The sequence below is a fragment of the Porites lutea genome, chromosome 2 (genome assembly GCF_958299795.1).
Source record: "Porites lutea chromosome 2, jaPorLute2.1, whole genome shotgun sequence".
NCBI classification, from domain to species: domain Eukaryota; kingdom Metazoa; phylum Cnidaria; class Anthozoa; order Scleractinia; family Poritidae; genus Porites; species Porites lutea.
In genome coordinates this window covers 8,213,826-8,230,132 of record NC_133202.1, presented here as the reverse complement: position 1 = coordinate 8,230,132, position 16,307 = coordinate 8,213,826, and the positions used below count along the sequence as shown (strand labels likewise).

At 35.7% G+C, this 16,307-nt stretch overlaps 2 long non-coding RNA genes across 2 annotated transcripts; both read left to right on the top strand.

Moving 5' to 3' along the window:
* Positions 1 to 239: 239 nt before the first annotated feature.
* LOC140927623 (uncharacterized) lies at positions 240 to 8,126 on the top strand. Its single transcript, XR_012164568.1, has 2 exons — positions 240 to 503; positions 7,517 to 8,126. It is a non-coding gene; the product is annotated as an uncharacterized lncRNA (long non-coding RNA).
* Positions 8,127 to 10,952: 2,826 nt separating this feature from the next.
* Positions 10,953 to 12,874, top strand: LOC140927622 (uncharacterized). The gene is made up of 2 exons (XR_012164567.1): positions 10,953 to 11,313; positions 12,388 to 12,874. It is a non-coding gene; the product is annotated as an uncharacterized lncRNA (long non-coding RNA).
* Positions 12,875 to 16,307: the final 3,433 nt, after the last annotated feature.

Here is a 16,307-nt window from a genome sequence, read left to right as displayed (position 1 = left end):
ATAATGCAGATCTCGGAGGGTCCTATTCGCAGAGCCTCATCGATCTGCATAATTCTTCATTTCATACACAACCTGATCCTATAATTGCTAAATAACGTGTAAAAATCTAGCTATCAACGCAAAATATTCCTTTCGCGGGGTTGGAGTATTTTTGTACCCGTGACATCACTATATGACGCATGCATGAAGTAACGGACAATACATGAAGTCTTAAATGACTGTATGGCTTGGAAAAATAAAAAATGGCGGTCGCCCTTGAAAACAGCTGTTTTCGACGTCGGGTTTTCGATCTTTCAAGAAGTTTCCTGAAAGTTTTCTATTCACGGAGCTCCCCCAGTTGGCTCGAGCTTAATTTAAAGAGGAACAACAAAGCTACATTTTATGATTCTCCTGGGTTTCTCGCTATTCCATTGACGAATGTTCTTGGAACTCAGGGTCAATTGGTCAGTTGACGTCTACGGAAAAGCAAAACCAATTGGCCAATAACCTGGCGCTAAACCAAGGTAAGATGTTTCCTCACATATTTGGGTGGTAACCATCACAAGTAATGATGAAGATCAGTCTCTACAAGATGCGAAGGTTCACTCAAAGCAGCTCTCAAAGCTCCTCTCTATGGCTCCCATGTTTTAAAAAACCTGGCAGGCTTAATTGACAACATCATCACGTGGTCTAAATGCAGCTCGAGCTACGTAAATTCATGGATGTCACTGGGAATTCCTCTGCAATGGGTAAACAAGATAATCTTCAGGGGCACCCCAGGACGGTTTCCTCCTAAATGCATTGAAAAGTCTTTTTAGGCTATCCAGAGGACTTTAAGATCTCTAGAAATGCATTCTAAATGGCGCTATAAAATTTGTATCTGTTTGGTCATCCTAGGGGAACTTGAGAGTTTTCGAAATTACAAGGGCTTCAGTGTTATTTTCCCGAAAATTTTAGATGCAATTGAATGTTTACGAAAGTAAGAATTTTTCTTATTCCTTTCTCCATCATATTTTTGAATCCGAAAATTTTAGGTTTCCTTTTTCTACGAAAAATCAGCCTAACATAAGGAGTAAAATATAAAAAATTAAACTTCAGAAAGTCGTAGGGAATTTTTTAAATAGCCTTCGAAATTTTTACCTGAATGGAACACTCATCTAAAAATTTTTAGCGGTTCTCAAGCAATAGAAAATTCTAGGCAATCTTTGCTTCTCCGAACGGATATTTTACAGAAAACAGTCGTTGGGTGCCCCTGAATCTTGCTGCATTTGATATCCGTAGCCCCACCCCGTCTGGTTGAGAACTTACCTTTTTTTCATACCCCTGGGTCTTACCCCCGGTTCTACCCCCTGTAGACTGTAGGTCTACCCTAGAAGAATGTGGATCTGAAGAATTTGGTGAAAGTTAAAGCTTCATGCGTGAAGAATTCCATATTTTTTTTACTCTTCTCCTAAAGAAATCCTTAATTTTTATGATTTACCCTGAATAAATCAGTAGTTCCTCACCCGGGGAGGGGGGGGGGTATTGATATTAAATGCAACAGCCCATTGTAGTGCTTAACTTTTCCCCATTTTTTCCTGACTGGGGAGGGTTATGACACAGGGAACCCAAAGTGATAATTGGCGCATTTTAGTACGGGTAAGTCATTTATTCTGATCCAGAGGGGGAAGCAAAATCCTTACTTCCCCCCTCCCCCTTTGTAGTATAACCATAAAATTCACAGCCTAGCCCTTTGCTCACACCCTATCCAACCATATGGGAGTTCCAAAAAATAATTATTCCCCCAAGCACCTAACACAGGGTGTCGTGAATTTACCTAAGCCCTTGCTATTTTGCCAAACTCTTAGGTCATAATAAACGACCATCTTTAAAAAAATAACATCATTTCGCCATGAACTTTTACAGTAAAGTAGAATTCAGATTTTTTGGCTATTTTTAATTAACAATTCTAGTTCTGAATCAAATTTCTCGTTTCAAAAATTTTATAAGGTTCATTGCATGACATTTAAAAGAGCAGACAGACCTGATCCAAAAAGGCTGGCTGGTTTAATGCTGTTTTATGCATGTCACCTTCAGCTTAAGTAACCTCACATTATATTAGAATGAAACAAACGAGTGTTAAAATTGCTGCCATTGTGGGAATTTCTTTATTGTATCTGAACATTTTATATGCAACTGAACTTGAGCTGTATGTTATTATCACATGGCCTTTAATACAGTCATATAGATATTTATTTCATCAAATGAATTAAATGAAACTGGCTCAATAAAGTTTTAGAAAATTAAAATTATCTTGTATAATATAGAGCTTTAGCCATATGTGTAGTCCACTTATTGATCCTTTTACTCATAGTTACTTGTATATAGTCTAGATAGTCGATTTTGGAAATTATCATTGAGAAAAACATTACGAAAAAACAGGTTCAATTGTATATCACAATAACATCAGCAATTTTACTAAAAAACCTAATGATTGAGCATCCTGATGATTAGGACTTATTTACATTCTTAATAATTATATCATGTGGGAGGGGCTTTCTTGATTTTCCAAATATCAATTTGAATAGATGTATCCTGCACAAGTTTTCACTTTTTTTGTTTTAAAAACAGTCCTGTGAACTTTATCTGATACTGAACGTCAAAATAAATATTCAACCACAGAATCCACTAAATGTACACTGTACATTGCTATTAGCTCCTTTTCCAAAAAAAAAGTAATGTAAAGGCTGCATTTACAACTTTTTAAATGATTTTCTCAGCGGTAAATAAATTTTGCCTTACAATTTCTGAATTTTTGAAGCTAATAGAAATGTTTTGCTAATGTTCTTTGTGCACTAGACCAAAATTGTGTAACGAAAGTTTAATGCCAGTAGTATTTGGGGAATGATTTATACATCATTGGTCAGGTTTATGGTTCATGGTCAGTTCTTAATTTTTTGAGTCAAAACTGAGCTGAAATTAATTGAATATCCCCAGTCACCATTTCTGACACTAGCAACTCTGTAAAATTATATATAATTATCAAGCAATTATCTCACAGGAAAACAAAACGTAAGCTTTTGACTATTTTTCGCGAACAGAAGAATGCTAAAAAAGTTGGCCTTATTTTGTTTTAGTCGCAATCCATCTCTTTCCCAGTTATAGAATTTGCTGTAGAATGCCGAGGACGCACACTTATCGTTAGTGGTAGTGTGGAATTAATTTAAGCGAAACTGGATTGGGTACTATTTGGGGGTTCTACTTTTATTTTAGGCTTTTACAGCAGTCAAAATGGAGACACCGCTTCTTTACCGAAATAAAACAAGAGGAAGACAGCAAAAGACTAAACACGAATATTAAAGTGACATCTTTGGCTTTTATCTCACGATTATTCCCTGCTCTCGCAAATTATCTAGTTGGTCTTTTTGAACGCAGGGTCTGAGATTGATTTTTATAAAAGGATTTTAAATGCTATGTAGCTATACAGTGTATTCTGGACTTTCACGGATTCGACCCCCTTAATTTTTAATTTCTTTCATTTGTTAGCTTCGAAGTTTTACACAGAATGTAAATTGCAACTAGTAAAAGAACCTTAAGGCGACTGAGCAACAGTATTAGCATTGCTTTTAAGAAATGTCTCCCTCTGATTTGAAAATGTAGGAATTAGCCCGGATGATAGATAAGAAGTAACTTTTACTAAGTGCTCACGGAAGAGCAGAAGTCTCATCAGATGTCTCGACGTCAATACAGACAGAACTGAAAAATTAACAAAAGGTAACTGACGCTTTACATTGTGTTTGTAGAATCTAAAACCTCTTCGTAATAACCCGTAAATAATGCGATTTATTTCAATTTAACTTTACCTAGAGAACATTGGATCAGCCTTGTTATTAAATGCTTTCATTTTTCAATAGAGACGATAGACTCGATGTAATTTCGAAATCCTTTCCCCAAAAAATCTGTTTATTTTAATTTTCGACCTTTCTCAATGAGGAAATTTTATTGATAATACTGAGCAGTAGTTTTGGAAATAAATAGACTTGCAAAGTGTTACCTACAATTTTATCCGCCTAGTTTGTGATTAAATACAAGTTTTACACTCAGTGGGATTGCATGGGTGTGGATCAGGGCTTATCCAAAGTGACTTGTTCGCACAGCTAACCTTGGGGCTACATGAGAAAATTGTTTTATTTGGTATAAGAAAAACATTTTTTCAGAACTTTGCAGAAATAGCAGAATCCAAATAAAACAACTCCCAGGCTATTCCCTTTCAAAACTTTTCTGTTAACTGGGTATTTATATCATGAATAAAGCGCTTTCACTAATTTCGAGAGGGGCAATAGTTTCTCTTTTAACGGGTGAAATTTTTACGCCATATAAATAAATATATTTTGTCCATAAAAATTGTACTGAGTACTCTAGTGATAACGTCCATCGTTTTATTCGTTATTTCTCAAACACTTTATCGAATGCTTATATCGGCTTTAAGGAAAAGGTCCATAGTCGTTATAACAAGTTAACAAGCGAAAAGCCTGTCTCTTACCTCAGTATTTTGAACTCTTTCCGTCCTTTTCCCAATATTTCCTGCCCCTGCTGTAAATCCATTTACCTCTTGATAATTTGCTATTGCAACAAGAAGTACAAAAATAACAGCTACGAATCTTGAAGCCATGTCTAGGGGAAATCTGTCGGCTAGTAGCGTACTGTGTAATAAATCTTGCTTTATTTCGTTTGCAAAGCCAGTTGTCAGCCCCTTGCTTATAAAGTTTTCACTGACCCACGTAAGTTCCGGTACTGATTACCTCTTGAAGCTTGCGTGGTCAATGGTAGTGCGGCGTAGATTAAAAGCTGGTAATAATAATATGAATAAGCTTTGAAGAGATTCGCTTCCTATAGCAAGGTGCTCTTGATGAAGATATTTTTCCCTCTAAGCAAAAGACGAGACAAAATTAGGCATTCATATGCGACACACAACAATAAATTAATGTAGGTATTGACGATAATTAACAAAATGCCATTTTTATTTATAAAGTAAGAGATGTGTCAAATAATTATCTGTATTGTAATTGAATTGAGTTTTTAGCGTCAATTAGCAGTAATTTAAAGTAAACTTGACACGGTAGTGCTTTTTTCCTTGTAAGACTGTTTAAGATGAGAACTTCAAAAACACATCACACCTTGAACGAAAAACCTGGCAAGGTTGATAAAATTTGAAGAGAAAAAGCTTTCAGTTTTCCCAAAGTTGTATTTATACTTTTTCTCTCATTAGGGGCTATTTGTATCTCCCTCCGGCAGATAAATTTTTACTTAATTTACTATTGTTCCTCTTTTTACTTTAAGGAAGTGCTTAATGACTTTATTATCTTGGTTACATATGTCCTAGATTTGGCTCTTAGAGCTGCCTGTAGGAAACTTTTAAAACCCCGCATGATTAATAAGTCATTTAGCCCCGCGTCTCGTTATTCACGGTGTAGAGAGCGTGTTAATCTATTTAGGTATACCACTAATTGAATTTGATAGTGGCTAAAATGATGTGTTTTTGTTAGTTAAAGAAACGAAAAGCGAGGACATATAATAACTAGGAAGGTTAGAGTAGTCGAAACGACACTATCTAAACCCTAAGCGACTAAATTTTTATTAGTTTATCTGCTACTTTAAGTATAACGCAACCATTTTATACGACCAGCGTTTTTGTAAGCGTGGTTTCCTCGTCAAAGCACATACCATAGAAGATGTAATGTTTGCTTCTTCACGATTTCAGGGATTAATCAAGTACATGATGTCACCAAGTGGGGGCGGGGCGTTATAAAAATACGTATAAACAAGCATCGAACGATTTTGTTTAAAAATTTCGGAATCACATTTTTTATTTATAACACTATTGCACTTTTATTTCTCCTTTGTGGTAGTTGAATCATCCTACACTTGCCTCGTGTCGATGCTTATCTACCAAAGACCCTAGCTTGTAGGATACGATCAACATCTGCAAAAGACATTTTGGAAGATGCGCTAAAGGTCCCCTTTACTGTCTATATACAGCTGTAGCTAGACATATCTTTTATTGAATTCTGTATAGGTCATATTAGCCCATTTTAGAATCGTCATGTCCAGTTTTATTATTTATTTATTTATTTATTTTATCTATTCATTGCCAAGGGGAACCCCTCCTTGATTCACTTGCGAAAAACAGTTACGTCGGTTAGGATCATGATATCAGTGGCAAGGGAGATGTTGTTTAATGTGTGAAATGTTTAATAGTCATTTTATTATTCAACGTCGTTTTATGTTCTAAAGGACTAACATGTCGACAAATCAGTTTGCGTCTGTGTTGGGTAAACTCCCCCAGAAATACGACTTTAGATTATAAGAAAGACAACTCCTGATCAGGAATAAACAAATTGGGCCAAAATAATTCAGTTTAAAGGGAAATTCATTATTCCAGAGTTTTTTATGCATTTGATGTACTTTTTTAAACTGGATCATTACTGAATTAACTCGTCCTGCCCAAACTAATTTACTTTTTTAGTCCATCTTTGCCCGCTTAAAACATTTTTTCAGTACCCTTAAAGGGTTTTAAACACATCAGATCATCAAATCATGCTTGTCGGCATTTGGTGTTATATTGACTTCAAGTCGCATGTTATAAGTTTTATTCACTGAGTAGTTCTGCGGATGTTATATGCATCAGGAGGGAAGCGTTTGATGAGCGAAACGTGCTAATTGTCTCGCGAAAAAAATGGAGTCAATAAATGTTTATAAGGTTATTGTATTCGGGCATTTGTTTGACGTAAACGAAAAATGTGAAGCTTGAAAGATCGATGCTCAACCTTTGACTCAATAAGCCTCCTTTGTCCAAACCACCTGGCCTCTGTGTTTCTTCACGGTCGCAATTCAATAACCTTGAATAGGTCAAATTAACGCGCAAGTCTCAAGGAAACGGTCCACAACTTATTAAAATATGCAGTTCCTTTACGATTATAAATATTTTCTGGTGCGTCAAATTAAAGGAAACGATCACAAAAAAACCCGGCCGTAGCCAAGTAATTTTAAAACGTTTTCTATAAAAGGGCTCACCTTATTTATTCGAATATTATAAAGCGCTCAACCTCGAATTAGCGCCCACCTCGAATAAGCGGTCATCCTAAAGCGCTCAACTTCGAATTAGCGCCCACCTCGAATAAGCGCTCATCCTAAAGGCAGAAAACGTTAAGAAGCGCCCAGCCTCAAATAAACCCCCACCCCCTTCCCCCTCCCCCCTCCCCTCAAAAATTGAATAAGTACTAATAAGAGACTTCCCCGAAGACGAAGTTTTCTTCAGAGTATTTTGCAGAAACCTTGCTTTGTTACATCTTCGCATTTTGTTATTACTATTTATTGTTTTGTTGCAAAATAAATATACTACACTTGCTGAAAATGTTGAAAATTTAATAAGCGCCCAGCCTCGAATAAGCGCCCACCTCAAACAAGCGCCCACTCTCAAGGTCCAAAAATTTAATAAGCGCCCAGGGAGGTTAATCGAATAAATGCGGTAAATGCTTCCTTGAATTTTTATTTGCAGTAAATGATATGCACGGAGAAAAAAGCTTCCCAAACTGAGACGTGCGTGTGTTTGTATTGTTTAATTACTTCAGGTGTCCGTCGGCCTTGAGGACCAGAAAAAGAAATGCGTGCTTGGTTCGTGTGAGCTTCTGGATGAAGAAGGACGACAAAGCATAGCTGATTGAATAGTTGGGTTTTTGAACTACGAAGTGGTAGCTGCAGTGTTAACCAGTTCTTCCGACTACACAAACCGTAAAATATGTGCCGAATTTATCTTGAATGCGCATTTCAAAGCGTCTTTCTATCGTAAATTGATTTTTTCCTATTCATGTATTAAAGCGTTGTGTGATAAAAAGAAGTATAGAGACCAGTTTATTCAAACGACGACAAGGTTATGGATAACTTTCTAGCCGCCCTGTCAGTCTCTGTGTGGGTATTATCAAGCTTTCCAGGTGTCTTGCCCAACATTTCTTTTACTGATACAGAACCTTTTATAGTATACACTTTTTCCATAAATATTGCTGCGTGACTGTCGCCAACAGGCGATGGTTATGAAAACATTTTTTTTTATTTCATGATGAATCAAACACAATCATATCAGTAAAAAAATAAAGGAAATTAGTTGGTTCCTTAGTGTTCCGAGACATTTTTTTTGCCTTGTCGTGCGTTTCTTTTCAAATACTGATGCAAGACTTGTAGTAAAACTGATACGTTTCATTAATTTCTGGTTTAAATAGTCAAGGTTGAATTTCCCCTTGTGTCTTTATGTTGCATTTTCCATTTCTTGCTTTGATCCAGGTATATATTGTTTTGTGATCCACATTGACGGTTAGTCGACCGAGATGGAGCATGGGCCTAGTCACTACAGACAAACGGGAAAAATTTATGCAAAATTTCATTTAGCAAAGTACCACATAGCTTGAACTGTCTAATGATCTCATTTGCAAATGTTCAATGAAATAGTACCATCACGCTCTTCATTTGCAGATTCTTTTGCCTCGGAAGTTTGCTAAAAAGATTTCATGTCCTCGAAAACTGAAAACTGCAGACCAATTTTCCACGAGTGCGAAGCGTTACTTTTCAACGAAAAGAATCTCTTTCTATTTTAGGAAATATGAAAAGATATGTGTGGGTAGATAAGTCAAGTATTTGATAGAAAAGTTGGAAAAAGTTGTTTCGTTTCAAATCCGGGTTAAACAGAATAAAAGATAAAAGAAAAAAACAACCAGTCAACAGGGCAAGGATATAGGCCTCCATTTTATTCGCTCAAAATATTCGACATAGGCCTGGTTCAGACGCCGTACTTTTCATGTACCGAACCTAACTGAATAAGTTCGACTTTGGAGCGACACTGGCGCGACATCTGATTCAGACGGCGTACCGTGTGTCGAACCTAAGTTAAGTTCGACGAAAGTTCGACAGACTCTGTAGAACTTAACGCTTTTGCCGCACCAAACTAAAACTACCGTACCAAATTGATTCAGACGCCACTCTTTTGCCGTACTTAATTCATCAGTTAGGTTCGGCACATGAGTGGAGCGGCGTCTGAACTGGGCCATAGATAATGCAACTGCAAAGGTGTATCTCGGCACCTGTGAAAGTTGTCTATTGCTTATTAAGCTATGACTATTGTCGTTTTAATAAGAAAAAAAGAAAACAATAGCCATAAGTTTAATTTGCAATATGCTATTATTCACACGCTAAAGTTTCGCTCTTGCTTTGTGTAGACAGTCTGGCGTCAGTGCTGTCGAAACTTAACAGAATAATATGCCGTATTGTTATTACAACAAGTTGTCGAAACCTACATCTGTTGTGAACCAGTAATACGGTAACTTTTTTGATTAGCTGGCCAATTTGAATATCACTTTTATTTTGTTGTCTCCTGTATTAATCGTCTTGTAGGGATTAGCTGATTTATCCACGAACATGTCAACATTTTTTAAAGACAATTCCAAGCACAAAGGAAAGAAGAGAAAACTTGTAACTTAAACTAATCTAAACATTTCAAAACATAATTTTGAAGTTTGCTTATGGTGAAACTAGAACTCCATTTATGTAAGTGAACTTACTGCATCCGCTACGGAGCACAATATCCTAACCATGCATCTTATTTCCATATTGCCATTTCTATTGACTAGTATCTATCGATCTAAATGGGCTGGAGAGGTTTTTCATAGGGTGTACCATGTTCGAGTTTCTTTCAATAACGGTCTTTATCAAAGGTATTGTCCGACGACAAACTAAACTTTAATAATTATTGTAGAGAATCCTTGTTTACAATTTTCTCCATATAATGCATGTCCTCAGCTTTGTGTGATCAAGTTAGAAGAATGTTTATAATCCCTTTCTTTTAAAAGACCATTAGCTATATAGCTTTAAAAATTTGAGCCCAACGAATGTATGGCTATGTGTTTCTATCACCCGGCGATTAATATGCAGTTTTTAAAGACGATATTTGTGTTCCTACTAAGAAATTGCAAGAAGACTACATATTTTAATCAACGTCTAAGGATTTTGAATTTATTCATACATACAGTGTGACGCCCTCTTCGGGTAGATACGTTTGCTAATGAACCAAACGAAAAACAGTAAGTCATACTAGGATGGAAGCCATTAATTTGCTTTTTAGCGAGACTAGAAAGACCCAACAATGATTTAAAGATAAGTACATTGATATATGTCTAACAAAACTATAGAATCAGTATTGTAACATAAAGTAGCAAGCAAAAAAAGCTATTATTGAAAAAAAACCTGGAGCATTGTTTATGCCAGTTACAGAGTTTTGATTAGCCTGGTTGTTCACAACTGTACAAGATAAGAATGAGAATCAGGAAAATTATTCAAGATGGGCTTGCTTTAGTAATGAAATGTTTTTTTTGCACATGACGGGCCATATTTTAGAACAGATATTTCTTGTTAAGTATATAACCTTAAAATCCAATCGGCAAATTAACTTGAAACTAGACAAAAGAAGGTACCGCAAATCCCAAATAAGAAAGATGAGGCTTACATCTAAATGACACTCGTACTCCAATTTGTTCCTTTTATTGTACCAGGCAGATTGATGGAATTCAGTGCTTTTATTCTCCCTAGATTTTGAAGTCACCGCTGTTAGCCGGTGCGAAAATAAGACAAAACACGTTAAGCTATTTTAAAACCACGATCTATCTTATTTCAGGATACAATTAACAACTTACGAAATATTTATTTTGTGTCAAAGAAAGAAATCCAACTACCTAATATAAACCTGAAATTTTTGAGGGCATTTTCCTATGTTTGAACTGTTTTAATTCAGTTTCTGTCGAGAAAGTTTACAATAATCTTTAGTTATTGATCTGATTTCCTTCGTGAATGAATGCTTTTTGCAAGGTTTATTTTCTAGACAAAACATTGATAACCTGTGATGACTGACAAATGTTTCTTGCCAAATCAAATTAAATTCGTCACCTTTTCTTGAGAACTGGTCTTTGAGGCTGTTAACGTCTTTATCCGGTTTTTTCTGTACTGATAAATTTAATAAAGTGGTGCATCAAGAATAACAGTAAATAGAGGAAGTACTTTTTGTCATGAAAATTTTTCTTAACCATATATATAGCGCAGATTGGAACGACTAAGATTACTTGCCATCCTCAACAAACTCGAAGTTTGCTCAGCTTTTGCACAGAAAAAGAGACACACACAGCGTACAGGTGGCGCAAAATAATGAATGTAAAGGCGACATCGATTCTTTTAGCGATGCTTTTTGTGATTCTTTTACCAGAAGGGAGCGCATTTACAGCCGGTGCGAAAGTTCCATTGCAAGGCAAGCGAGAACAGGTACATCAGTTGACTAACTTCATTTTTTAGCAAGTGAAAATAAATTTCCTTGATTGAAAAATGAAACCAAAACAAAAAGAGCAAGTCAGACCACCATGCAATATTATCCATTGGGATGCTTTCTTTAATGTGTGACCGTAAGCCTGTATAAGTATGGCCCTCGCAATACAGTAAAAACAGGCAAGTAAGAAACTGTTTTTTGATAACCTGTTTGGCAAACCCTCTCTGTACAAGGACCGGCAACCCATTTAGCCCGAAATTTAAAACAAGTTTTTATTTTCTATATAAAATTCCGAAAACCTTGGCCAAATGAGTCATAAATACTTACTTGGCCGGTAGGTAGATTTTATGTAGGGGAGAGGCTGAACAGCACTTAATACTCTTAGCTACAATGTATTTTTTCTTTAGAAAATAAGAACCCATTTAAGAACCAAAAAAGCCTAAAAGAACGAGCCAAAAAGAACCTTTCAAGGAAATCTTTTTTGTGTCAAATCTTGTCTGTGTCAGTAGACGGTACCCGTTACGTTCCAAGACAAGCAAGGTATAAGGTTTACACCAGAGGAGATTTTTCCGGATTCATGAATAGTTCGAATCTGTTGCACTTAAGGTATTTAGTTTCGCAGGCGTTGTACTGAAACCTTATTGGGATTCGCAACCGTTTACACACATCTATAAATCTTGGGGCATCACACATTCATGCAGGGATGGTTATCTGACAGTTTGCCGGTTACGTCCGCCAATGGTTTTACCCGCAAACTCGTATGATCGCCAGCGGAAAAGTTTTCAGATTGGCTAGAAAATTGTTTACACTACAAAACAGTGAATAGTAATCGAATAATTTGTATTCACTTTAGATTTCGGATTCAAAATCTCTTGAGACCTGACCAAACTTCGGATACACCCATGTACGTGTAGAAGAAAAATCGAATCCGGTACCAATATGTTCTTGATTCGTCACGGACCCGGAAAATCTCTTCTAGTGTAAACCTAGCGTAAGCTACTTGCTCCAAATTAATTGCACTTTTTTTTTCAACTAATATTTAGATTTACATTTTTTCTCGTTTTCTCGCTCAGATCCCGCCTTCCTATGATGGCAATGTTGTAGACGAATTATGTTGGATCGTAAGGTCCTATTGCTCTTCTAAACGGAAAATGACTTAACTCGAAAGACGTCTTCAGAACTTGTTGGATCAACTGCAGATTTGTCAAGATTTTTAAACCACAAACCATTGTCCAAGGGCTGACGAATATACATGACTAAGTTCCGAAACTAAGTTTGGTAACCGAATCCTTTACTTGAAAATACCCATTTTACTTTGATATTTATATCAAGAGAATTCCAGAGGCAAGGGTCTGAATTAAATCAATGGAAAAAACGAAAAATTAATATTACTGTAAGTTTGAAACAATTCTGTGTCTTTTCTTAATATTAGCAGGCGAAAAATTCTTAATTCGCGTGTAAGAAACCTGATAAAAATTCCTCTGAATATTTGCCACATACCTTGAATTATAATTAGTTGTAATGAATCATTATAAACGGAATAATTATAAATGGTATAAACGTGAGAATGAGAATCACATTTGTCCTTAGCTGAGTAGTCCCCACTGGAAATGAATTAGTACCATTTACCATTGTTAGATGATTCTTGTGAAAAAATTGTCCTTACAATTCTACGCTTAAAATGACGAAATTAAATTCAAACCAGCGTTCTTTATTAAACATAATTTGAAGAAAAACCGATCAAAGATTGCAACACTTCAACATTACCGCTTTCTGTATTTAGCTGCACATGGCTGTAGTTGCCTATAAAAGTACTAAATTGTATATCGTTTTTCTGACTTGTAAATTTATCTCACTGCAAGAGAAATCATTTTTTGTCTCAGATTGTTTGGTTTATTCCACTCTACCCACTGTAAAATTTTTTGAACTTGCCCTCACGAATCACGAGCTGAATTAACAAACGTAAAAAAAAAGCGAATATGGTTACCATTGGATGTAGCCGTTTTGTCCAGCTCAATATCATGCCGCAAGAATTTTCTACAATGTGTCTCTGGCAAATTTGCGAAACGCACCGGCTCAACTAGATGCTCTTTTAGCGCTTTTTTCCTCTTTTTAATGGCTAGAAGTTTAATTTCATGAGTGTAAAAACGTTTTCCTTCACTACTATCGTGGCAAAACTGTGTCAAACAGTCCAACAATAGCCCAAGCGACATAAACCCGAGCTATACTGTAAACTATTATAATTATGCACATTCATGTAATGTAATATTCATCTTTTTATTCATCTTTTTTCATGTAATATACACCACTATGTTTTATTGTAATCATTCTTCACTAATGTAATGCGCGTGTGAGCATATCTCCATGCAACATGCGCACTATACTGAAGTCATTAAATTATTATTATTATTATGTCCATTCCTTGTAGACTCAGGCAGGATGTTCGGCCTGGTTTACAGTCCTTGTGAACGGGTTACAACAAGTCACCACGGGTCCCAGGTCTCTCTTTTCCTTCTCTTACAAATTATTATTATTATTATTATTATTATTATTATTATTATTATTATTATTATTATTATTATTATTAAACCGGATCATGTCCACTTATTATATAGTTGTATAAATGGCAAGTAGCTTAGAAGGAATAATATACTGCCAGCAAGCGAGCTTTGCTTAAAATGACGAATTTTTACATATGTCATCATTGCATTATCTAACTTTCACGAATGGTTTCAACTAGTTGAGTTCTTTTTATTAAATTAAGTTACTGGTGGTTTTTACGGTATTTTTAATCTTTTGGCGACGGCCATTAAAAGTAGCAAGAAAACCGCATCCTTTATGAACCGTTTTTTCTTACACACCAACTGTTCTCGTTTCTATTCGTCTTTCCTTAGCGCATGCGTGCCACGGCGAATGGAAAATAACAAAGGAATGAAGATATAAAAATAAGAAGTTGAATTTTGAAAAAAAACTTCATTGACAGCTCTAAAGAAAAACTTAAAATCAAATTTACCTTGAAAATCTAGACTAAATAAGACACATTTTTTCTGGAATTTTTAACACCGCCGTGGATTCAGGCCACTCTAGACATAGTTGTTAGTACAGGGGACTGGTTAGGAAGCGCGGCAAACATCAAAGTTGAAAGCAATGGTGTTGTAGGTTATGTAAGAAGCTCCCTGACCGTGCACAATCTTTTGCTTTCAGTTCACAAATTATGACTGAATAAATTAATGCAATGTTTCTATCGGTCAATAACTTCAAAATGCTAGGAATGCTATTAAACGTTGTGCACGGTCAAACGATCCAAAAAAGCTAACAAAAACCTATAAAAAAGGGTTTCCCAACCAATCCACTTTGAATAAAATTCAAATATTCAAATTATTAAGTATTGCTTAGTTATCAGATTATGTATTTAAAAAATTAATGTTTTCTTTTTTTGGTTACTTATTTTGTCTAGATCAATTGATCTGATTGTGATTCAGATAGTATTGGCCTTCAATACAGCACGTTCTCAGTCGTGTGTCTGGTGCCGGCTTTACGGTTACGTAACTCAATTGTCTATGTTTTTATGTCTAAATATGCGATTGGCATGGTGCTTCCGAGTTCCGCCCAACAAGGAAAACGTTAAGTAACTAGTATGTTTTTCAGCTTTTTTTCACTAAAGTGTTTTGAAAGTCTTTGAAGGTCCTTCGAAGCTCTCTGACAATTGCTGAACAAACTATAGGAGAGGTGTTTTAAGAGTACGGGTGTGCGAGCCAAAGTTGACCTTCCAGTTTTGCTATCGACAATTTTTTATTCTCGCAAGTAGAAGCTAAATATTACAATCAATGTGAAACTTTGTCGTGTAGCCTTTGTCATGTTAATTTCCTGATTTCTTCGAAACACCAGCTGTGAAAAGACCCCTACAAATCATCTGGAAAGAATGTTCTGCTGCCCTGAGACTAAAGTTTCATGGGACGCCATATTTGGTCGATGAAGGGGTACGGAGCTGTTATGTATTTACTTTATGTATCCGCCTACCTTAGGTCAAGTGAGTTAAGATAATGGGCCTAACTCATTAACGACAGACGAGAATATTCAGTACAGGTACGGCATACAGTACATACGACATATTCTCTTCCGGCAAAAATGTGACATATTCTTATAATGTGAATGGTGTTATTATTATTGAAATGGAGTGAATATTTTTAAAAAATATGAAAAAATTGATGTTTTGTCAAAGTTTGGTCCTTGTACAGATGTGCGTTTAATCATTCAAATGGACGTCATTTAAAAATCACTGGTGTTTATAATTGATACGAAAGACAGTGATGTGTTTCTTGAGAAAAGAGATTGAGAATGATTTTATTTAATTCTGAAAGACGAAACTGAAATGTTTATGGGAAAAGGGGGCCGGCGAGGAATTATATTTCTAAAAATTAAATGAAAAGCAATTATCGTTACTATTAACACCTGTTATATCTTGAGGATGTTTGTAGATAAACGTTATTGAAAAGATATTATTTGTAGTCTTATTAGGGAGCCAACATTGGGTCTGAATTGTATACTACAATTAAGTTTTTGCCCAATGCTAGAATATATAGCTTTCATTGGCGAATTATAAGTACATTCATCAAACAAAATCCTTAACGTCTTTCATATTTATATATTAAAAATGTTTTGAAGTCCAGTGTAAAAATTATCCATAGTTATTGCCGGGTTCTTTTTTGCCTATTATTAACTACTAAGCATTCTGTCCGACCATTTGAATGTCTTACCTGTTTTTATCGATTTTTTTTTCTTTCAACATGTGTCAAAACTGCTCAGTACTATTTGATTCAAGTATCTTTCCAGTTTATCTCTACGGATCTCAAGTCCGCTTGACTTGATTAACTGTCAATCATTTTCGATTTTACTGACTTGGTTAAAATGCAATTCCTAGGGATGAAAGAATAGGCTCTGGGTCAATCAGAATTTTGAAATTACGGAGGAGAATTTTATCTGCCATAGCCAA